The sequence below is a fragment of the Uloborus diversus genome, chromosome 2 (genome assembly GCF_026930045.1).
Source record: "Uloborus diversus isolate 005 chromosome 2, Udiv.v.3.1, whole genome shotgun sequence".
In the NCBI taxonomy this organism is placed as follows: domain Eukaryota; kingdom Metazoa; phylum Arthropoda; class Arachnida; order Araneae; family Uloboridae; genus Uloborus; species Uloborus diversus.
This window is the reverse complement of record NC_072732.1, coordinates 46,855,638-46,880,342: the sequence shown is the minus strand read 5'-3', so window position 1 is coordinate 46,880,342 and position 24,705 is coordinate 46,855,638. Positions and strand designations below refer to the sequence as shown.

The window sequence follows — 24,705 nt, the reverse complement described above, 5'->3', positions numbered from 1 at the left end:
AACAGAAATAGATTCCATTAAAAGCTGAGAAACAAAATAAAGTTACTAGTGATCTTTTATATTTCTAGATTGCTTTCTTTTGATAAGCGTAGTTTCATTTGTGGTAAACAGAGCAGTAGCCTAAAAAAAAAGTCAGCAAAAAACAAGCAACATTATTTTTAATTATATCTAGACAAGTTGGTTTCGACTGTAGCCTTGATTTTTTTTACAGCAGTTTAAGTAAAATGGAGAGCTGGGGCACCCTGATCTTGAACTTTTGGGAGGGTGAAAATTCTCAAATTGCAGAATGGAGCTCTAAATTTGGCTAAACTGATGATAGTTTCGCCGAATCGTCAGACAAAATTTTCCGAATAAAGAAATTTTTGGGAGGTCACAGTGACCTTTCGTTACCAACCATCAAAACGCCCCTCGTGGAGAGGGAGGATCATAATATTAGGCTTAGCTGTTTGTGAATTTCACAGAAATTTTACCTTTTTTCCCCTTTTCTTTCTTTCTTTTTTTTTCTGAGAAACAAGCGGGGTCACACGAAAAGGAAACAAAATATGCTTTACAGCCGTTAGATGTTGGTATATTTTTTGACTATGGGAGAGATGATTTTAGGAACTCCCTGATAGACTTCAGTATTTAACTGGGTATAGTCCCTCCAATTTTTACCAGTAGTTGAAGTATAAAATAGAATGCAGCACAAGTGTTTCAAGACAATATTTTTCCAACTGCAAATGAACCAATGGAAACTCCGGTATTTTTCAAAAAAAAAAACATTACTTTTCCGCTTTTAGGCTACAGTTCAACTGCTGAAATGAAGTTAGCTGTTGTTTCAAAAATATCTCTTCCAGCTTCTAGCATTCAGTGAAACAAAACCTGTCTTGAGGAATTTGCAAGCACAGCAAGAATATTTACAGACCCTGGTGTTGATGATGGAAGTTTTTGGTATCTGTGTGTCTTTAAAGAAAGCATGAAATAGTGGAAAGCTTGCTATTCTCTGCTGAGTGTGGAAAAAAAAATTGCTGCAAATCAGAACTCGATCTAAGAAAGAATTCAAACTGAAAACACCACGCACTTCCGTCAGATAAATTATCTGCCCGTTGTTGGATACGTGTCAAGTGTGCAATGATAGCGAGTTGATTTAAACTTTTATCAGTCAAGTTTAGGCAGCAGAAAATCCTATTTATTTACAATATCTCCTTCAATACTCAATTGAAGAACAAAACTGTTCCAGAAGATGAAGTTGAAAGTAATATGATCTAACTACCGTATGAGCCATTTCCATCCTATAGAACTTTTTAAATTGCTTATAATAAATTTAAATAATAAAATTATGCATAAAAAGTTCAAATAATGTGTGTACTATCTCTTTTTCAGTTGATCTGAGTAATTCATATGACTTTATTTAAATTCTAGGACTAGCAAACTTTTAATGAGCCATTACAAAGAATATGTAATAATATTATTAAAAAACCAATTATATTGATGTGAATTACAATTTAAATGTAAATATTCCTTAATTTGTTTTAGTACAACTCAGAAATTTTTGCATTTAAAATCGGTTAAAGTTATTTCTGTGAACAGTAAAATATCTCTGTGGCGCTGCTAAATCATGAGGATTGTAGTTTTTCTCACACTTTTGATTGAATTCTTTACATTTGCACATGGCTCTGAGTGAATCTTGCCAAATATTTCCATACTGAAACTGGACTTGGCATCTATATTTTGGCTCACAATTTGGTGACAGTGACAAATATTTGTAAATTTTAGATATCACCTTCCGTTTGCATTTGGTTTCACCTTCATGCTTACGTTAAAAGTTTTCATCAACAACATTAAAGGAGTATATCTATATACACAAATTTCTACTTCTGTATGTAAGGATGTCCGGGGTTATCTTAAAAGTTACTGGACCAATTTTAACCATTTTTTCACCATAGATAGCTACATTATCGGGAAGCAGCATAGGCTATAATTTATTCCTAAAAAAATAATTTAAAAAAGTTATGATAGAAAACAGTAAATTTCATGTATTTTTCCCATTAAATAATTAAATATAAAACCCATTGTTGCAAAAATTCGTTACCTTACAACAGCAATATTAATTTGCAACTCCAACGAACTATAGGGGGCACTGCAGTCACTGTCTAATGGCGGACGAAAAAACTAAAACAAACGCACGTGGTAACGAAGAAAATGCTAAATGTGTTGTGATTTTTGTTCGTATGTATGTATGATTTTTTTGTTTTATCCTTTTTTAAATCAATATTTTAAGTCCTGAGGATATTTTGGCCCACGTAGAAAGAAATGAGCATTCAAGAAGCATTACTAAACGTCAAACATTAATGCAAACTACGTAGTTCGTAGTTCTAAGCAGCCATTTCCACGATGTTGAATTCGATATTTATCGATTCTTGATAAAACTAAATAATAATTGTGGCCTGACAAGAATAACAATTAATGCTAGATAATTTAATTATATGACATTACGAATTATTATCAACAGAAGAGGATACTTCTTTGCCTTGCTTGGCTAGCGCTTATTGTTTTGCATTTGCAGCTGAGTTATTTCTCTCAAATTCCCGAATCGGTTAATTTAAAATTTTTCTGTTTCGATGTTTCTAATTTCTGAGTTACGATTTAATTATGTCATGTTATGCAAATCATCAACAAAATTCTCACGGATATATGGTAGTAGTTTTCTTTTCAGTTGATTGACCATTATTTCTTTTTACTTATCGAATTCTTTAATCTTACTACCATTTTATTCCACTCATGATAAAAATTAAAAATGGTTTAACTAAAAACGCGAAATCTCGCCAAGGTTACTTTGGTCGCACAATACCGAAACTATTACCCTAAACAAATTTGGCGAAACCTTTCAACTGATAATAAAAGGAATAAAGTAAATTCTTTCTCGGTTAAACATTTTTCATTTTGTTCTACGATAATATATTCAAGAAAATATTTTGCATACCGTCCATTCCAACTGAATGCTGCTGTAAAATATGGTTAGTTAAATTAATTTAAGATTAAAAAAAACCCCATATGATTACAAATTCATACAAAACAATAAAATTTTTTACCTTGTATAACGTTATCCAAGTTTGTTAATCCAGAGTTTTCGCTTTAACCATTTCTCATCAACTCACATTTTAGAAGAAAATAAGGAAAGCTAACATTATTCTGAGAAGCTCGAGAATACTACTAAGGAACAAAACAATTTCTGTAGCTGAAAGCTACAGAAATCGAACTAAGACACATCGATTACGTTAATAAATACTCAGAACAAACTGACTGCGTTTACGTCAACAGACACACATGGAACGCAACGTGGCAATGTTTTAGTTTTCGCGGCAGTTTTATAAATCACTGCAAGGTAGCGTATTCGAGCGCTGGAGTTGCGAATATTCACGAAAAAATTTTGCATACTGTCTATTCCAACTAAATGCTGCTGTAAAATATGGTTTGTTAAATTAATTTAAGATTTAAAAAAAACCCATATTCTTACAAATTCACACAAAACAATAAAATTTTTACCTGGTATAACGTTATCCAAGTTTGTTAATCCAGAGTTTTCTGGTGTTAACGCGCTTTCACCATTTCTCAATCAAATCACTTTTTAGAGGGAAATAATGAAAATTAACATTATTTTGAGGAGCTCGAACACTTTCTGTTGCTGAAAGCAATCCAAGACACATCGATTGTGTTAATAAATACTCAGAACAAACTGCCCATGTTTAAGTCAACAGACTTACGTGGAACGCAATGTGGCAATGGTTTAGTTTTTCCGGCAGTTTTGTAAATCACCGCAAGGTAGCTGGAGCGCTGGAGTTGCGAATACGCTGCCTTGCGGTGATTTACATAACTGCCGATAAAACTAAAACATTGCGTTCCACGTGTGTCTGTTGACGTAAACATAGGCAGTTTGTTACGAGTATTTATTATCGCATTCGATGTGTCTTGGATTGCTTTCAGCAATAGAAAGTGTTTTGTCCCTTCATGGTATTCTCGAGCTCCTCAAAATAATGTTAGTCTTTATTATTTCCCTCTAAAAAGTGAGTTGACTGTCGTAAATGGCGTAAAATCCTAAACACAAGAAAACTCTGGATTAACAAAATTCGCATTTGCAAGTCTATTCGAAGCATTTTTTTTTTTTTTTGGAAGAGGATAACTTGATACCAGGTTTTTTTTTTTTTTTTTTTTTTAATTGTTTTGTGTGAATTTGTAAGAATATGTATACTTTTTAATCTTAAGCTCAAAAGAAGAATAGTATGCAAAATATTTTCCTGAATATATTATCGTAGAACGGAATGAAAAATGTTTAACGCTGAGAATTTTCATCGCCAAAATAGTGCGATTATAGTTTAGGGTTATAGTTTTAGTATTGTGCAAGCAAAGAACACCTGGCGAGATTTTGCATGTCAGTTGTAAACTATTTTTATTTTTTATCATGGTGGATTAAAATGGTAGAAAGATAACAGAATTCGATAAGTTTAAAGAAATAATGGAAGATCAATTAAAAAGAAAACTACTGCCATGTATGCGTGAGAATTTTATTGATGTTGCATGACAGGATTAAATCAAAATTCAGATATTGGAAATATTTATAGTGTTCATATGGCTACAATAAAAATGTAGTTTCATCAAAAATTGATAAATTTCGAATTCAACATCGTTTAAACGGCTGCTTACAACTACGAAATTTGTATTAATTTCTAATGTTTGGTAATGCTTTTGAATTCTCATTTCTTTTTACATGGGCCAGAATACCCAAAAGACTTTGAAAATTGATTTAAAAAGAATAAAACAAAAAAGTCATGCATACAAGCAAAAATTACTAGGCTTATTAGCATTTTCTACGCTACGGCGTGCGTTTGTTTTACCTTTTTTCATCCGCCATTAGACGGTGGCTGCAGTGCCCCCTATAGTTTGTTGGAGTTGCGAATAAGCAAGCTTGTACAAGAAAGCTAAAGTACAACGCATGACAAAAATGAGAAAAAAAAAATTTAACGATTTTAAAATAAAAATTTGCCGATAACGCTCTTTACGTTCTCATTGCAGTAATATTAAACTAATTTTTTCCTTTAATTTGATACATTTTTTAAATAAAAAAAAATTGGAAACGGAAGTTTAGGAAAAAAAAAAGTATCATGATGTATGTGAACGAAAAGGTTCATGATGTGTATTGTGTTACACTTTTTATCAACATGTTTAATTTCCTATTGAACATTGAAATGAAACATAAATTTCTACCAAAATTTAACAACTGTAAAATTTGGATAGAACAGGACTGAGAAAAACCATTAAAAATACCTATTGTTTAATTAAGACTTAAAACGATCTACTAAATAAGTTAAATCACATCAAAGGATCCATTCAAAAAACATTATCATAACTAAAATTGAAATTCTAACAAACTTACTGAATTATAAATAATTAATATTAAATAAATTACGATAATAAATAAATCTCAAGTTGAAGATAGAACAATAAAACATGAAGGAAATAACTTACGGCGGACACATTAAAAAAAAGTATCCAAAAGGTATGAATGGGCAGTTCTCAAAAGGTGGGAGCAAACACAGACCTCAACTTTGAAGCTTCAACACCAAATAACTTTCATTTTAATTAACTCAAAAATTTTTGAGTTAAATTATAATACTGTATAGAGACAAGAATTGACATAAATTATGGAAAAAATGCTCTTCAAATGCCCTTAAAAAAAATATTTTCTTTGCTAAAAGGCACAATTTTGGACATACTAAAACGTTAACTGAGCAAATGTAGCATTAAAAAAAAATTTTTTTTAATTATTTCCATACGTTTCAAAAAAAAAAAAGAAAAGAAAAAAATTAAAGGTATGAATCTTACACTGAATAACTTTTTGTTAATATTTTACACAAATAACAAAAGTAAAGATAGATTATTTACTTTGTAAACGATTTTAAAAAAACGTAAGTTTGAAATTTGATGTATGTCCAAAAGTTACGATCTTTACAATGCTATTATTTGAGAACTAAGTATATGATGTTTTCGTTTTAAAGGTATTTATCGATTCTCAGAATCCATTTTTAATTGTTTAAAAGTGTTTTCACAAGCTTTTATGTAGTATCTTAGAAGAAAAATGATTTTTTTTAAACATACATGTGAGATGTCCAAATGGCGTTACGATCTTGACGCCGATAATTCTGTCCGTTTATTCATAATTTTTGATGATCCACTGTCTTCTAACCTCAATAAAAAAGGTTATTATAATGTTATCTTATTTAATTCATTGGTATTTTGCATAATTAATACGTTACACATTGAACAATACATAAATTACAGTAGAAACATGGCTGGTTATGTTCGTAACGAAAGCCATTTTGCGCGAAAATCGCCAATCAAACCTCCATTAGCGACAACACAGTATACGATAAGCTAAAGGTTACCAGAGGGGAATTCCAGTTTGACAAGTGTAGTTTATCGTCAGCTGCACCAGTTTTGGCGACTTTATCACCTGCGCTTGCAATTTTTTTATTTTTAATTTTTTAGAGTTATAAAAAATCGTCTGCAGTTGATTTGTAAACAAATATCAGTTGGTAATTTTTTTTCTATCTTGAGATTTGAGAGAGAGTAAGCCTTTTGAATTAACAACATGTTTTGAAAAAGTGCTTTAAACAATTTAATTAAGTTCTTTTATGAAATTTGTGTTGTATTTATATGCTTTTTGAAGTCATTATTGATTTCTAATACCTATTTGCAAAAGGATTTATTGCAAAGTTTAATGCTCACACGAGATTATGTCTCCTAGAAGTAGAACAAAAAGTGAGCTTCTGGTAGAAGTACATTCTAAGTTTGGAAAATATCTGCAGAAATGAAAGTTAATAATCCAGAGAAATACAAATGTTATTTAATAAAAGAAGCTACGAGTTTGTATAGTTATTTCCATGATGCTTTTTTTTGCCTTTCATCAACTTCTTCAAAATCATTCCAAAACTTTATATGTAAAGAGCAGTATGTATAGCCATTCAAGTACTTCATTAATATCCTCTTTATTATTAAATTTCAAAATTCAAAAAGTAGTAAAAAATTTTCATTGGAAAAGTTAAAAATCAAAATAACAATTGTCAAAAATGGTGAAACTTACATTATGATGATGTCCAAAATCCGTTACCTACAGGACAACAATGTCCAAAATCCGTTACCTACAGGACAACAATGTCCAAAATCCGTTACCTACAGACTGCTGATTTGATTTGCTAATTAACAATTTTTACAAATACCTGCTGTCTTTTCATGTTCATATATTGTGTTCTAGGTATGAATGCTGTAGAATAAAAGCAAAATTGATGTGAAATTTGAAAATTTTTGAAATTGCTCAAAGTTAACTTTTTTGTTCCTACCTTTTGAGAACTGCCCGAATAACTAATTTTTAATTCCAAAACTTAAAAAAGTTAAAAGTGACAAACATTTCGTGATGTAAAATTTCATAAAATGTTTAGAAGACCTAAAAATTGAAAAAGCACAGTATGTTGCCAATTTTTAGAAAAAAAAAAAAAAAAAAAAAAGAAATGGGAAATAAATCTTTTAAACAAAATCTTTCAAATAAATTACAATTTTGTAAAGGTGAATTCTGAAATGGTTGATTGGCCAAACGATTAGCAAATCAGCTTTGGTGTAGGGTTACCAAAATTGCTCCCTCGCCAAGGTAAGGTAGTGGGCTGTCAGAATGAAATATTTATCGCCGCGACCCGGTTACCATAATTCTACCAAACAGACAATTGGAAATCAGGTACTAAATATATATATTAATTTCATAGAAATAAGAACATAGTAATAATTAATTATAACAATTCAATTATAAAGTAAGGCAATTTTTTCAACTGGCGCTGTTTTTTGCAGCCAATGACTGCATAATAATGTTTTTCGGCTTTCACCATGTAACCAAAATATCGCCATTAAAAGAATCTTTAAAACTTTTTTGTTAAAATGTAAAATATTCCGCTAACTAAATAAGGCCAATCGGGGATATTTCGATAATTGGGAATCTGGCGATCTTTTTTCACTGCCGTCAATTTTTGGCTGCAGCACCTGCTCGAGAGTTTTTTTTTCTTTGCAAATTAAAACAAAGAGATCGGAAACATCTATTCACATAGGGTTACTATAAATCAGCAGGGTTACCAAAATAAAATTATTTAAGCCAAAAATGAGACGACCGCACCAAATTCTCAATTATCGAAGTATCCCTGTCAAATCGATTAACAGCACAAAAACTTCCATTAATTTGTCTTTGTGCACAATTTCAAACACTTGCCAAGTTTTACTACTTATTTCGGAAACACTTCGGATGAAAATGTATAGCGTCATTTTATGGTCAGCGAAAATGTCTTAGTGTTTGGCGACAATATCTCATTGACGAAAATTAGTAACAGACAGTTTTGCAAAGTAGGGAGGGGGAGCAGTATCCAAGGTTACCACGAACCAAGGTTATCCGGAACGATTACCACGAATTTGTATTATAGAGCAAATGACATAAAACTTCAGGAATTTTGAAAAATTAGTCAAAATAAACACATAAACGAAGTTTTAAATTTTGAGTGATGAGCCGAAAGGAATAATTGAGAAATACTTAGAGTAAGATAAAAAACGTCAACAAAACAAAAACAAGACATAAATTAGGATATAAGAAAGAACACTAAATTAAGGTAGGCGAACACCTTAAATATTTTTTTCTTCAATATTCAGTGCACCTTTCTAAACTTTTATACGATTATTAAATATGACATAAATAACGCATTTTGACTTCTTATTTGTTGAAAAAAATTCGATGGGATTTTTTTAATAAAAAAGCCATATTTTTAGCAAAAAACTACTATTTCCTTAACACTTCCAGTGCATTCAGTTATTCATAATTTTTAAAACTTTTTGTGTCTATCTCTTAGATACTAGAGAGTGATAGGATCCTGGAATAAATTTGGAAATTATTAACTAAAAACAGTTTTTATGGGTAAATGTTTGAAAATTTCACCCGAAAATCGTGCTTTTCGCTCCTTAAATTTCAATTTATAATTTTTTCACAACCACATATTGCATGCACATTAACTTTTCGAGGTCTATATCACAGTAATATGTTGAATTACCATGTTTGCAAAGTTTCAAATCTTTAGAATCAAATCAATAGAACCAAATCGCTCGAATTTTAATTTTAGGAGACGAAAATGTCGTTTATCCATAATATGAGGGCAAAAAAATGCTCGCAAAAAGCAGAGTTAGTTATCCATAGAAACCCCCGATTTTTTTTTTTTTTTTTTTTTTTTTTTGCACCAGATAAAATTTGTTCCAATGTTCCAAGGTAATTAGTACATGAATTATAACCGTTTTTAACTAGTTCATGCTAAAATGTAGGCAAGCCTCCAATTAGAAATTCAATTTTGATCACGTTCATTTTTGAAGAATGCTTTTATTAAAGACTAGCTGTACCCGACGCGCGTTGCTACGCCAACAAAAAAAAACATCATTATACTGATTTTCATGACAATCGGTTGAACGGGGCAGAAGTTGCTACTCTGCAGTGCCACCTGGTGGCGAGTGGCTTCAGTGAGCATATTATGCACCTTCTCCGTGGAAAAATACATATATATATATATATATAGCAACTAGAGGACCCGACAGACGTTGTTCTGTTCAAACTTTGTAAGTTAAAAAGTTAAAAAAATTCAATATACCATCGAGTGTTTGAACCGTTTTGTTGAAAAAAATAAGTAAAAAGAAAATTTTTTAAGATGCTTCGTGTCAGAATGCGTATATTTATTACAACTTGATTTATCTAATGCCCACTGAGCAGTTGTTTTATTAACTATTTTTTCTCCTGTACTTGATGGTATGTTCCTTCAGCCATACTCAAAGGATAAAAAGCGTGCTCAGATATAAAGTGTAAAAAACTAACTATCCATCTAGATCAAATGGGAAATCCCGCTGCAACATTCCCCATATGAAAAAATAAATAAAACAATTGAAAGAATATCGTTTAAAAACTGATAAAAAACAAAACAGTTCTCTGAATAAGCGAAAATCACTCATTCCCCCTCCCAATGTAAAATAAACACATTCTTCTACTAAAATGACTGAAAACTCTCTGAAAACGAAAAGTAATTCCTTGCAATTGGAAACATTTCGCCAAATAAACAAAAAAATACAATAAATTACATTAATAGTAGCTTTAAAATGTAAACAAATGATCACGCAACTCTCTTGTTTATAGCCAAAGTCGCCAAGCCACCACGTTACTGTAATCCAGCGGATCAGTGAGCGAAGCCAACTCCGACCAATTAGCAGTCCGATCTTTTGATGGAAAACTTTTTAAACTTCATATATTGCCTAATTTGTTCTTTCCACCAAAGATAAAGATTTTCCACTGCACTGATCTTTTGTGTACAGAACTACCCTGTTGTAATTTATCTGGACGAAAATAAAATTTGTTTCGTCTTTTAAATTCCATCATTTTTACTTTCTTCTATATCTAATACATAGAAGAAAGTATTGGATTCGTGCAAATTTTCGAATTTCGAATTTTGACGGATTCGAACGTTTTGAGGTGTGCTGAGTCCATTTCGACTATTTTTGGAAAATGTCTGTCTGTCTGTGTGTGTGTATGTATGTATGTGTGTGTGTCACGTCTGTGTGTGACCAGTTTTTTGTGGCCGCTCTACAGCAAAAACTACCGCATGAAATCGAACGAAATTTGGTACACATATGTGCCCCTATGTGAACTTGTGCCCATTGGTTTTTGGTGCAAATTCCTCCAAGGGGGATGGAGCAATGGGACGTTTTTTGAGTTACGCGTGCTTGCTATTCCTCAGGAACTAACTGGCGGAATCAGACAAAATTCTGTCCATATGTTGCCATTAACAGGAACAGGTGCTGATTCAATTTTGGTGTCAATAACTCAAACGGGGGTTGAGCTATAGAACGTTTTTTGTCGTCAATTGTGACTGCTGCATCTCAAGAAATAATGAACAGAATGAAAGAAAAATTTATCGGCAAGTAGTCCTTAGTGGGTATAAGAGCTGATTTTATTTTGGTGTCAACAGCTAAAAAGGGGGGTAGCGCAATCGCCCGTTCTTTTTTTTCCATTGTGAGTGCCCTATCTCAAGAAGTAATGCTACGTTCTGGTTGAAATTTGGAATATATGTGAATCCATATGTAAACAGGCTTTGGTTCAATTTTGACGCCAATCGCTCCAAGAAGTGTTGATTTTTTTTTTGAATAAAAATAGCTTTATTAATGCGACAATAAGAAAGATAAATCGTAATAGATTGTCGTCTGCGTATTTCTCGTGATTTTAATTGAATGGAAATGATCGTAAATATTATCTCAATGATTTAAAATTTTTAACTGTTGCCATCTTATGTTTGTTAACAAATAAAATATTTGTAATTAATTCAAGCAATTCTTTTAAAATAACTTTCAATTTTCGCTCTTTGCTTTGCTTTTGCAATAATTCAGACATTGGGATGGTAGTCAAGTTTTTGCATGTGTAATTTTGTTTTTGTTGGGAATATTGCTTCCTCGTCAAGCATGGGGAGGGATCAGAAAAAAAAAGAAAAATATAGAAGAAAGTTTCGTGATGGCCACAACATACTAGTTTCCTTTAGCAATGTACTGATTAGTAAGATAATCCTTAAAGTATTCTTGACATTGGTGCCAAAACTCAGATGGATTTCAGCTGAGAAACAAATGTTGCTAAGTATGGTACTTTTTCTTTGATTAGGAAAATTTAAAGCACTGATCCGGTCACATTGTTCAACGACGACGACAGAGCACACGTTTTGCGTGAACCTTCCAGTACTTTACTTTAAAATATATCACGGGAACTAAAGTCGTTGTTTTCAAGAAAAGAAGGCTTCTCTCTCTACGTTTTATTTATTCTCAATTGACATATCACAGTAGGAAATTTCATTACAAAAAGCAGAGCTGGCTTTCTTATTGTCCTTTTGCAACGAGTTAAATATTTATTTCAGTTCTCGCTCAATAATAGGTTAAAATAAATAGTAATCATTTGGGAGATATAATCATCCAATGTTTAAATTAATTAATTAATTAATTAATACGTTTCCGATTAGATCCATCGTGCTTCGAAACCATGCTTGTCACAACTTAATTACACACAAAAAATTTGATCAAAATGGGTTCAGCCGTTTAAAAGCCTTATGGTGACAAAAGTCCGCAAAGAAGATTTTTATATATTAAGATTTTCATAATAATCGGTTCAGGTATCAAGTGAAGCCGTGACTATACTCAAATTTTGTACTCACGCAGTTTGCAAGATCAAACAATCGCTAAAAATATCAAATAAAAAAAGTTTTAAATCCCCCCGTTGCATGAAAAGCCATAAAACAATAAATAAATAATTTATTTGTTCAAACTCAAGAAAAATGGCAACAGCTAACTTCTTAACAATGAGATCTTTCACGCGAATTAATTTCTGCAGCCGATAATTTTATTCGTATTTATCCAATGGATTGTGACTTAAATTGGAATAAAAAAGGAACTAGCGATCGGATTTTTTTCGAACTGGTCTATAAACTTTCCCAGTACCAAAAATAACAAACGGTGAAAGTTTCAGCCAAATCTGCCGGGTAGTTTTTGAGTTCATGGATGACATACAGACAAACATTCATTTTGATATATATAGATTGTAGCGTAAAAAAAATCACTGAGAAGAAAGATCTGTTGCCATTTTTTTCCCGAATATGAACGAATAAAATTCAGGCTTTTGTTTTGAGGCTTTTTCTGTTCCAGGTAGACCGTGCAAAGCTGGGCGACGCAGATAGTCATACATAAAGCAAGCAGAACAAGTACTAATATTAAATTAAAAATTAAAAAAAAAAGACTCAGATTGCCGACCTCATATTAAGATGAACTTTTCGGGTGAGAACGCACGTAAACTTTTAATACATAGACTTTTTCTAGAGAGACATGGTAATCAAGGAAAATGAAAGATAATCACAGCTATACTCAGTTCACGGAAAAGGTGGCGTGAAACTCCAAACACGTGATTGAAATCGCCAAATAGCGTATTTTTGTTTCTCTACTCATCATCTCGCCTATCTTTTCCGCGACCGCAGTTTAGGAAAATTTGCTGGTATAAAAAACAAAATCAAGAGGGAAAATTGAAAATCCTTTTCGAAGGCTCGCAAAAAAATCCGTCACAAGTATTTTATTTTTTAGCAATTACTATGAAGCAGGTGCAGATAAAAATTTTAAATCATTGAGCTCTTTTTTTGTGTCAACCAACAGTGACATCGTTACCAATCGCGTGAGTGAAAGCTCAAATTGTATATAAAAGCTGCTGAAAAAGGTTATAATTCCAGTTCTGTACAACTTAGATTTTCCAAATAAATTCTACCAGACCCATAGAAAGTAGCTTCGATAGTAATTTAAACGTGCAAGTTTGTTTCCACTGCTAAAATCACAGAAAACGCTAATTTTCGAGGTTTATGTAATATTTTCAGTAATTCAAGTCGAAGGAAGACGAGATCTAGCTAATATCACTCTCAATAAAATCTCCTTTCCAAAGAAAAGAAAAAAAAGAAGGAATTGTCAAATTTGGTTCATCCGTTCAGGACGTGCGGTAGATACTTGTTGATTACATGACAGCTAATGACATCAGCGGTTATCAACTGCTTGTTCACCAACCGATGCTTTATCTGCTTTCGGCTGATACTTTCGGCTGCTTTCGGCTGATACGCGGTTACTTCCGAAACCCGCATGTTAAAAATACTTAATATTGGTCAAAAGTGTCACGTGGTTCAATCAACCAATCAAACAGCTTAAATTGCGGTCGACCGTGGGATCAACCAGTGAAGCTATTTGAAGCTTCGGAAACAACCAGTTAACTAGTTTAGAACGCTGTGGTTACTCATCGATTAGCCACCGGTCGACTGGTAGCATTATGCGAACGTAACCGTTGACACTTCAAATTATTACACCTTTCCTTGTTGCGTTGGGGTCAAAAATCAGCATAAATATTCATTACAAATGATTTTTTTTTTTTTTACAGAATGAAAATTTGTGTCAAAACTTGCGTCCGTTCTTATTTTTTTAGGAAAAAACGAAGTATGTAATGAGTTAAATGTGGAAAATTTTGTTAAATCTAGAATTGTACTCATATTCCAACTAAAATGTTAGCAATGATAGTGATGTGTGGACTAATTAAAAAATCAATCACCGCCTTCTGTTCTGCATTTTCATTGAAGAACTTCTGAAAAAATAACCATGAGCAAATGATCAATGTGTTGGAAATTTAGCCTTAATTAGTTAAAATAAAAAAATTAACCTTCAGTAAAAAACTTCAAGGATGGTGAAAAGTTATTCATCTTTTTGGATAAAAAACCTTACACGCCGCAAAAAGTAGTTTTTGTATGCCCTTAGCTATTAAAGCTTCTTTCGGTCATTTCATCTCGTTTTACTAGTAGTTCTTTTGGTTCAAATTCATCGCGGCGTAAAACATAGACAAAGATATATATATATATTGACTTTTTAAAAATAGTTAGGTTCGGTAATATTTATACGTCAGCGTGTGGTAAAAAAATGTTTTCTTTTTCTATTATGCAGGAAATTTTAATTAATGTTTTATCTTTTATCATGCAGAATTTTTTAACCGACTATTGCTATCATCTAAATAGCAAAAAAAAATTTCTATTTTTTGTGCGTTCGAGATCTTTAAGATGGTGGTCAAGATGGCCGTCAAATCTATTAAAGGGAAAATTTTCTCGAAATTCCTTCTCATTTCAGCTACATTAAAAACTTCTTTGAAATTCTTTTACTTTTAAAACCATTACTTTTTTACTAAAAATTTAAATTTGAGTCAAAAGTAGACAGCTTACCAAAACTTTATCTTTGATACAAATTTTAATTTGTATCTATATGTATATCTTAAATAAACTGCATTATGTTGAATAAATCATATTTGTTTCAATATACATATATCTTCCATTATTTTTCTTTGTTTTAAAAATTTAGCAACTTCGTAATGCATAAATTGGCACAGAAACATGGCATACTTTGTCGTTAAATATAATTTGTCAACGCGAAACAAACGATTTGCATACTTCGATTTCACGAACACGCTCCAACTTTTAGTTTTAAAAAAACCAATTACTATGTTCTATTTCAGAATACAAACTCATTTACCATGGAATTCATGCGTAAATTCCTTATGAACTTTAAAGCATTCAATACGAAGTTTGAACAAAGTTTTAACCTTAGGCTAAATATTTTACTATGCAAAAAATCAGCTAAAATTATAAACACAATCGATAGGAGAACAAAACATTTTTCATTCTAACCTTGATCTTTATTTAGTTCTGAACTAACAAACCAGAAACACGGTGAGAATTTGTTTCCCGAACTGAAATTAGTTTCTCAGGATGCATTTTTGTCCGGATGCAGATAATGAAAGAGTGTTAACTATTTTCATTATCTGCACTCCTTTCCTTTCTACTTGATTCAGAAAAGAGCGGTGAAAGTTTCTGAAAATAATTTAATTTTGAAAGAACTTAGTTTTTGTGCTAGTAGTTCCTGAAATTAGCTTTTGAAGCCATGCCCAGAAAACTGTTTCACATGTATACTTCTTGACGTATCAACAAGTATTTACGCTTAACGAACTGGGAGAAGGAAAAAGCAAGAAAAATAAGAAAGAAAGAAAGAACTTGAATTCGCGTCTGAAAAATTAAAGTTTTCTTAAAATCGTACCAAAAGAAAAGGGTAATAATCTAAAAGTAATACAGTCTGACTCGCCTTTAACAACTCCGGATTTAGCGAGAACTTGGATTTATCGAGGAACTCAGAAATGGTTGGTTGGTAGCGTAAAGTCTACAGGAGAATAACCTGCTTTTAACGAGCAAACCCCAGATACAGCGAGCAATATTTTTATGTTTCACAAAATTTCAATTGACTTCTACCTTTCTAGCGTAGTCAACTGAGGGTTAATCATGAGTCCTAAGTCCTGAGAACAAGTGATGACGGTCTTTCTTTCACTTTGTGGAGTAGAGAAACGTTTGTAAGTTTTGTACACGTATCATTCCTCCCAAAGATATCAGACAAGCTAAATCACATTTAGACAATAACAGAATTTTTTAAAAAATATCAAGCACTTTTCATAATGCACTCAAAAGGACAACATAACTTTTCTGGGTCAGAAAGGACAATTTAAGAATTCCGGTAGTTTTCGAAAATTCCAAGAAAATGACAACACAAACGAAGAAAAGTGTTGATCAAGTCATGAAGAGAACTTCTTATCATTATCTAGCTTTCAGTCATATTTTTGAGTGTTGAAACATGCATAATTTTCTCATGGGAAAGTTTGGTTTGAAATGACTAGAACCACACTTTTCTTCGTTTGTGGTGTATTTTCTTGGAATTTTCGAAAACTACAGGCATGCTTAAAGTGTCCTTTCTGACCCAGAAAAGTTATTTTGTCCTTTTAAGTGCATTATGAAAAGTACTTGGTATTTTTTTAAAAAATCTGTTATTTTATTCTTTTTAGTGTAAATGTATGTCAGAAATAGAATAATTTTACCCTCACGAAACTTCACCAGATTTTTTCATATAAATGCTCGGTACTAAAAGGGAAAAAACCTATATATGTGTCTAAAACTTTAAGCAGTTGGCACTAAAATGTAATCCTTGTTCCTCTCTAGGATTTATGCTTGCTAATTTCATGCTTGCTTCAGAGAAGCCTTGATTCAAAATTTTTATTATGATTAACATTAAGGTGCTCCAAAAAAGTCATCCAGTGGCTTTGCAGAATGTTTTTTTTTCTTTTTTTTTTTGGAAGATTTAATTTAGCTACGTCAATTTAAACCAAAAAGATATTTTTGATATATACACTGATGAGCCAAAACATTATGACCGTCCAGTCAATAACACGTTGTGCCACCTTTGGCCTGCAAAACAGCTGCGACTCGCCTTGGCATGGATGTCACATGCTCTTGGTAGACGTCTGGAGATAGATTATTGTACCAAATGTTAATACAGCGGTCACGCAAAGTTGAGATATCTTGACATGGTGGTGTTTCATCTCTGAGCTGCCTTTCCATGAAATCCCAAATGAAATCCTCCCCCCCCCTATAGGATATAAATCCGGTGAAATTGGTAGCCAGGGCAATGATTGGAATTCTTTATCATGCTGCTGGAACCACTCCAGCACAATTTTAGCCTTGTGACATGGAGCATTGTCCTGCTGGAAGATGCCATTTCCAGTAGGGAAGACCGACGCCATGTACGGGTGCACCTGATCTGCAACGATGTTCAGATAATCCACAGTCTTCATGGGATGTTCTACCACAACTAAGGGTACCAGAGCCTGCCAGAAAAAAGTCCCCCAAATCATTATACCGTCACCACCAGCCTGTTTACGACCAACGGTACAAGACGGGAGCAACGGTTCACCCTGTTCACATATCGGCAGTCCGTTCCGTCCATCACGTTTCTTTCCTCCCGAAACAGGTTTTCTTTGCTGGTTGCCGTGACAGCAAGCCATCTTGGACGGGACCGGTTTCGATCAGAAGAACCTTGATATCTGACGGCCGTCAAAAGTAGAACGGCATTTCATTGGTTTCCGCCAAGCAGCGCGCTCTTCTCTCTGGCGGGGGAATTCAGTCACGTGATTGATGTGCGGCGACCGTATGTGAACGCTGCTCTGCTTTCGTCGGCAGTCCGTCACGTCAAAAAACGGGATGGACGGGACGGACTGCCGATAAGTGAACTGCCCGCGGCGAACCCTGACACGACCATCCACGTGATGAACAAGAAATCGCGATTCGTCGGACCAGACTACTCTCTTCCAGTCATCCAAGAACCAGTCTCGGTGTTTTCGAGCCCAGGCAGTACCTCCTGAATAGAGAAAGCCACTACACGCTTTCTCCTACCCGATGCGTAGTAGTTTAACATGTAAGCACTCGCGGCTACTTTCGTTAGTTGCTTATGCGATCTTTCGTTTTTTGTCTTCGAATCATGTAATATTTTTGTAGTTTGCAAGTCTTTTTTGTCTTGATACAATCAAAAAACTCAGATTTTATAAACTAGGTTCTTATCACAAACCATAACCTAGACTTCGATTGATTGAGCAATCTTTTCTGCATTATTATGCTTTGCTACTTAAAATCAGATATAATTTTTAGTAAATTTTAGCATTAAATTGTGAACATGGGTTTATTTTTTGCAATTTTATGGAACTTAATAAATTAGTTTGCGATAACATTTCCTTTTCTCGAGATTTAAATTTCAAGAATCAATGACATCAAAATTTTAAATAAAACAGAGAATCAATGATATGAAAGGTTTATTCAAATTTAAAACAAATGCGGAATGATATTTTTAAGAAACAAAAATAGAGGTTGCTTTTGATGCAATTTATAGACTTTTTCATTGGAAATTGTCTGGTGAATTTTATTAAACGAAATGTGGCAAACCACAAAACCGCAACTTTGCAATTTCACAAAAAAATCATACGCAATATTTTGATTTTTCTTCAAAAACATCTATTTTCCAACCAGCACCCTCAAACACTTGAAAAAACAAATTCAAGAGAAATAAATATTTCTTTCAAGTAGTAAAAATTCAAGCACAGTAAAAATTTCCATGAAATTGAAAAGATTCATGCTCTGAATTCTAAACCCTTAAAGATCAGCGCAAAGTTTAAAATTTTTAATTTCGATATAGTTTGATGATTTTTCTGAAATTATTAAATTATCTTTAGATATATTCAAAAGAATAATTGCATGAAAACGATAAAAGACTAATTTTTCAGTAAACAATGCCAAGAACAAAATGGAAATAAACAATTGAGGAAAAAAAACTTTAGAAGAAGCAAGTTCTTAAAATTTCCAAATTGAATTAACTTGATAAAATAAACTGAAGATGAAAAAATTAATAAGAGTTTTATTTTTCAAAATTAAATTAGGACCGAATCAAAGCTGAGATTACTTTCTTGCTAGCTTTTAAATTACAACTAAAGCTTAAAAATTATCAGCTGAAATAAAGTTAAATATAAGTGACAATATTTTTTTTTAAATATATATACTAAATCTTTATAAACAAAAATGGATAATTTCTGAAATATTTCATTCCATCATCACATTATTTAATAATAAATTTACGAGTGATTCACAGTCTGAAACAAAATAAAATAAATGTTTAGGAAAATATCATTAGTATAGTTTTTAAAATATGCACAAGTTTTTTCAGAAGGATAAACAGCCTTAACTTGTAAATAACTTAAATGATATTAAGTATTATACTTGTGCATAAGTTTTGGAATGAATAAAATTTTAGTTACTTAGATTATTTTATTGCAAAACAAGGAAAATATTTTTACGCAAGTTAACATATACAGTTAAAAAATATTTATGCCAAATTTCACCAAACCTCCTAATTAACAGAATATATACACTTCTTAATAAATTATCTACACTATGTGAGCAGTTTACAAAGTAAAATTAATTAATAAATACTGAAAAATGAAACATAGTGAATAATGGAGTTGGAGGCACTGATATGCTAGAGAAGCCGAATTTATTAAAAAATAGAAGGAACAATAAATGGATAATAATAATTAAAAAAAAAAACTTACTCGTGAGTTAGAAGTGATTTTGAAATTTTCCCGACTGATTGCTTGCAGTCATCGCGTTCTTAATTCCTCTTCTTTTGGGAGTAAAAAAAAAGGAACCTTTTTGGACTATTTTCATAGTTTCATTCAGTTTACAGCACAGCACCTTCATGATTCAGTGTAATTATTATATTAATCCGCGATGGCTCTATTCATAACTATTTTTATTCAGAACTCTCTCAGCCTGTAAACAAAGGCAAAGTGAACACGAAGAGCAAAACATTGCAATTGGCAGGGATTTCAACGCCAAATCGGTTTCTCCGACCCCGGATACTACAGGGGTGTAGTATTATGGGGGTGCAATCTTCGTCGCGGAACAGGAAGCCTAGATAACAAGCAAATGTGGTATCTAAGCCTACTGTTTTTCCTTCGGACTACTAGAGGAGTCATGTTTTGCAACGGTGATGACTGTAGGCGTAGTTGGCAATGACGATTGGTCAATAGAAGCACACGAGTGGTACGTCTGCTGCGCAGTCCCATGTCCAACAGTGTCCGCTGAACTGTGTGATGTGTGTTTGGAAACACGTCTACTCGCACATGCATTGTATTGAGCTGTTAGTTGATCAAATGTCTGCCTGCTATTTTGCTTTACCAAGCGGCCTAGTCTCCGACGTCTCTTATCTTTGATGACGCGTGGCCGTCCAACACTTTTACGCCTACTGTTCATTTCACCGTCTTTTTTCCACTTTGCATAAGTACTAACAATGACAGATCATGAACAACCTACTAGCATTGCAGTTTCTGCGATACTCGTTTCGAGTCTTCGGGCCATCACAATCTGTCCCATAACTTGCAAAAGAAAGTAATTGAATGAAGCCTTACCTTCTCCAGCCCCAGTTATATACCAATCCCACCTCATTATGGGGTCTCCACGTCATCCAGACGAGTTCTTTGAAAAAGTTAGGGGTGGTCATAATGTTTTGACTCTTCAGTGTATATATATTTTGTTCTTTGACCTTTTGGTAAACATTATAAAACACAAAATATCTATGATTTCATAATATTTTAATTATATTCCTACAGGTGTTGTACTGTCAATGCAATCACACAATCAGAAAATATCTATTGTTTCATAATATTTTAATTATGTTCTGACAGTTGTTGTACTGCCAATGCAATCACATACATTAAAAAAAAAAACTACATAATTATTGTAGACAACAAATTAACTCTAACCTGTTTATTATTTCTAAAGTCATCAAGACTTTTTACGCGCAAATTTCAGTTGCTTTGCTCCATCGTGTTGAAATACACGACATTTTTTCCTTTAATCCCTTAAACAACGGCAAAAGTTTTTAACAAAGGTTTAAAAGAAATTCTTAGAAAAAAGCCCAAAAGATTGTTTCGATGGAAAATTTATTCCTTTTCATTATGTAAAATACATTAGTTTGAAGATTTCTTTTGAAACAACTAATACAAAAAAATCTTATTAACGGAAATATTTTTCTGAAATCTTTTATTTCCATTTCTGAATATTAAAAAGCAGTGAATGTAACAATGCAATCTGTATTTGAAGATATTATGATTTCAAAATGAAACTAATAAGCTAAAAGCAACTCTCAAAACTTATTCGAATTGTGCCACTGAATATTAAAAAATTATGTTGCGTCATTCGTTACTTTTATAATTTTTAGTGCAAAACTTTGAGGAATCCTTAATAGTTTGTGGTTATTTTAGCTGTTTCAACTTATGCTTGTTAAGAAATGAACTGGATTTATTTCACATTTTGAGATTACAATCCCTTGCATGTAAGGCCTAATTGAAGGTACAGATAATCACTGTGGCCTCTCAAAAGTTTTTCTTATTCGAAGAATTTTGTCTAACGATTGAAAACTAAGAGACAGTATTGCAATACTGAAAATGCTTTTTATTTAATGATGCTAAGGGTTTTGCAGCAGCTCCAAATTTTGCAGGTTTAAAATTGTTCGTAAGTCTGTTCATTTGGTCATAATGTTAGACAAGTAACAACACTACAACTATCAATGAAACAAAACTAACATTTATTAACATAAAACAAATAGAATTATAACCATAGGAATGGTTCATGCTGGTATTTTAGGGTCAGCGGCTCCCTTCGTAAATCCACATCAATCAATCTAAAATCCTAAAGCACTCTGAACCTGAACTGAGATTCTTTTAATTTAAACTAAGGTTTGCCATAAAAGTGGCGAGATATTTAATCGCCTAACGAAACTAAAAGAGAGATATAACACTTCTCAACAATCAATGATATGTGCGCATGCTCTTATTTTACCATTCGATAAAATTTAGAGTCTCATTCCGTAAACTGACAGTTTCCCCCCTATCAAAAGTCCACTGTATTTCCGTGTACAGTAAAATCCCGATTGTCCGTGATCGGATCATCCGTGTGAGGGATAATCCGCGAGTAAATTGACAGTCAGGAACATGTTATTTCGTAGAAGAAAGGAAATACGAATATATATATATATATTTTTTGTAAACAACTGAGTTTAAACTGTAAATTTAAACTCAGCTGTTTTTGCTCTATTTATTTATTTATTTATGGTTCTTCCTTCATAGTTCATACACTTGTTCTTTATTTAACCCCTTCCCGCTCACTCCCGTGAAAACGCTGTGCTGGGGTTTCGACCTCCATTTCTCTTTCCCGTGATACTGCCTTGCTGTGGTGTACAATATTAACGCGACAAAACTATTAAAGCCAATTCATTTAATTTGCCCTCAATACATTTTATTTCTCTCTTTATACACTAGATGGCAGCAACCAGTTCATTTTAAATGTAATTGCAGAGATGAAGAAAGGAAATTTGGTACTAACTTACCAGATTGTAACTTTGGCCTCTGTATCTCAAACTTACCACACAAGAAAAATGTTCTTATCTTTACTTATATTACACAAAAGATTAATAAAATTATTTTTTAATGTTAAAAGACGTATTTCTTAATTTTTCGCTGCTTGCTTGGGCTTGCTTGTTGACTTTTCATAAAATTTTAAATTTTTTCAAAATTTCAATCTAAAAAATACTGAAAATGCAAAATTGAATGCACATGTTGTTCATACACTTATTTTTATATCATTTTCTTAAATAAAAAAATAGACACTTCTATGACCGTTTTCTTGAAAATTATCCGATCGTTAAGGGGTTATTGATAGTAATTTCTGTTGTACAAAAAGACAAAACGTTTGTAATGTACTATATATATTTTCATGTTTAAAAAAGTATTTTTCATCAATATAGCTAAGTTTTTGAGGAAGGACAAGTTTTACATTATTTGACCCTCATTTTTGCCTTTTGGTGGTTTATCCGCAGTTTTTATTATCTGCGAAACTTGTACCACCCAATTCAGCTGATAATTGGGAGTCTACTCCAGCTAGAAATATGTTAGTCTCAATGCTATATTACTCGTAGTATTGCCATTCAAAAGGCATACAAAGAAATAAAATAAATTCAGATTGCTCAGTGTCAAAATAACCGAACAAAAATTTGAATAAAACGAGTTTATTGCGGAAGAAAACATTTTTTTCATAAAAACTCAGTACTGCCGTGCTAAGCACAGATGTGGTATCTGCACATTTTATCAAAATTGAGTTATTGTCACCAGGTGGTCGTTAGTAGCTTAATTTACCTAAATGTCAAGTTTTTTGGCGATTTGTGAACGAGAAATATTAAAAAAAGCTTTAAGAAAAAAGTCGTAACTGCACAGTTTGCGGAGTTTGTTAAGGCAATTTGAACGTAAGTGACAAATACTAAGCCTTTAAAGTGGTATCTGCGCAGTTACCACTTTTTTCCTTAGTATTTTTTGTAGATACGACTTTTATACCTTAGTAAAGCAGCATATTTAATAATGTAGCAGTTTATTGTAACACAGAAATAAAAATTAGTTTACCGTTGAATAGTTGATACAGGTTGATAATAAAAACTAATACAACTTTGCATAATTGTTAAAGTAAATATTCAGCTTTTTCTATTCCAATGTTATTTAAAATGTAATTTCTAAAAATGAAATGCATGTAAAATATTCATATCAAATTCTTTCATGCAAAAAAAAAAAAAAAAAAAAAAAAAAAAAAAAAAAACGCATTTCATTCTAAGGCCAGTAATATTTTTATTTAAGTATCGTCTGCTGTCAAAATTAGCTTCAGGTTCGGGAAAAATGAATCTGGAAAATAAAACATTATAAAAACACATTCTTTTAATATAAAAAAACAGAAAATTGTTATGGATTACAGTTTTAACTGTCTGGAGTTTTGAAAATGGTATCTTTCAGAAGTTAGATTCTGTTAGATTTGTATTAACAAAATAAACCGAAACAGCTAAGTCCAAAGAATGCAGATGTTTTCAGTATTATTTAATGATACCTTGAGCACGTTTTACTAAGCTATTTTTGTCGTATCTGTGCAGATACCCCTAAAAATGCCTAGTAATTGTCACTTACGGTGAAAATAGCTTAGTATATGAAAAGGTTTTGAAAAGAAAATTTGTCGTAACTACATTTATTAATTTTAAATTAAGATTTTTACAAAAATACTCTCTTACGGTTTTTAGATAAGTTATTTACGAAACAACTACAGCAAGTTGAGCATTTAATTAAGTCATAAAACAAAGAAATGAGTTGTAAAACTTTAATCGTCGATTTCTCATTTTGAGCTCTACTGCAGATACCACATCTGTGCTTAGCACGGCAGAGTACCGGAGTGGTATTTTAGTGCTTTTCGGACACCAGTGCATCCCTGCTTCCCCGTAGAACTTGCAGGCATAACACTATAAGAGCAAAATTTTAGTTAAAAATGGGGAAAGAAAACAAAGGTATTTATTAAGAGAAATGTGTACTCTCAATTTAACAGACAACATATTTTTAGTAAATTCAAAGTATAAAGGTAACTATTTTTTATTAAGCACTAATCTTTAATTCATCAGACATTCATCTCTTCAGTGAGTCGATAAAGTGAGTCGATAAAGTTTGGTACTAGAGAACCAAGCACTGGGGTTCCGCGTTAGGCTGACCATTTTACCGGAACATCTACCTTTCACCCCAGAGCCACTGGTCAGGAAAACTGAGTTGGGCACAGTAGGCCTTGGCCC

General features: G+C 32.4%; 1 protein-coding gene across 1 annotated transcript in view; it reads left to right on the top strand.

The window, feature by feature from the left end:
* The window catches only part of LOC129235110 (PDZ and LIM domain protein Zasp-like), a 111,533-nt gene that overhangs the window by 762 nt on the left and 86,066 nt on the right, over window positions 1-24,705 (top strand). The window lies entirely within an intron of this gene.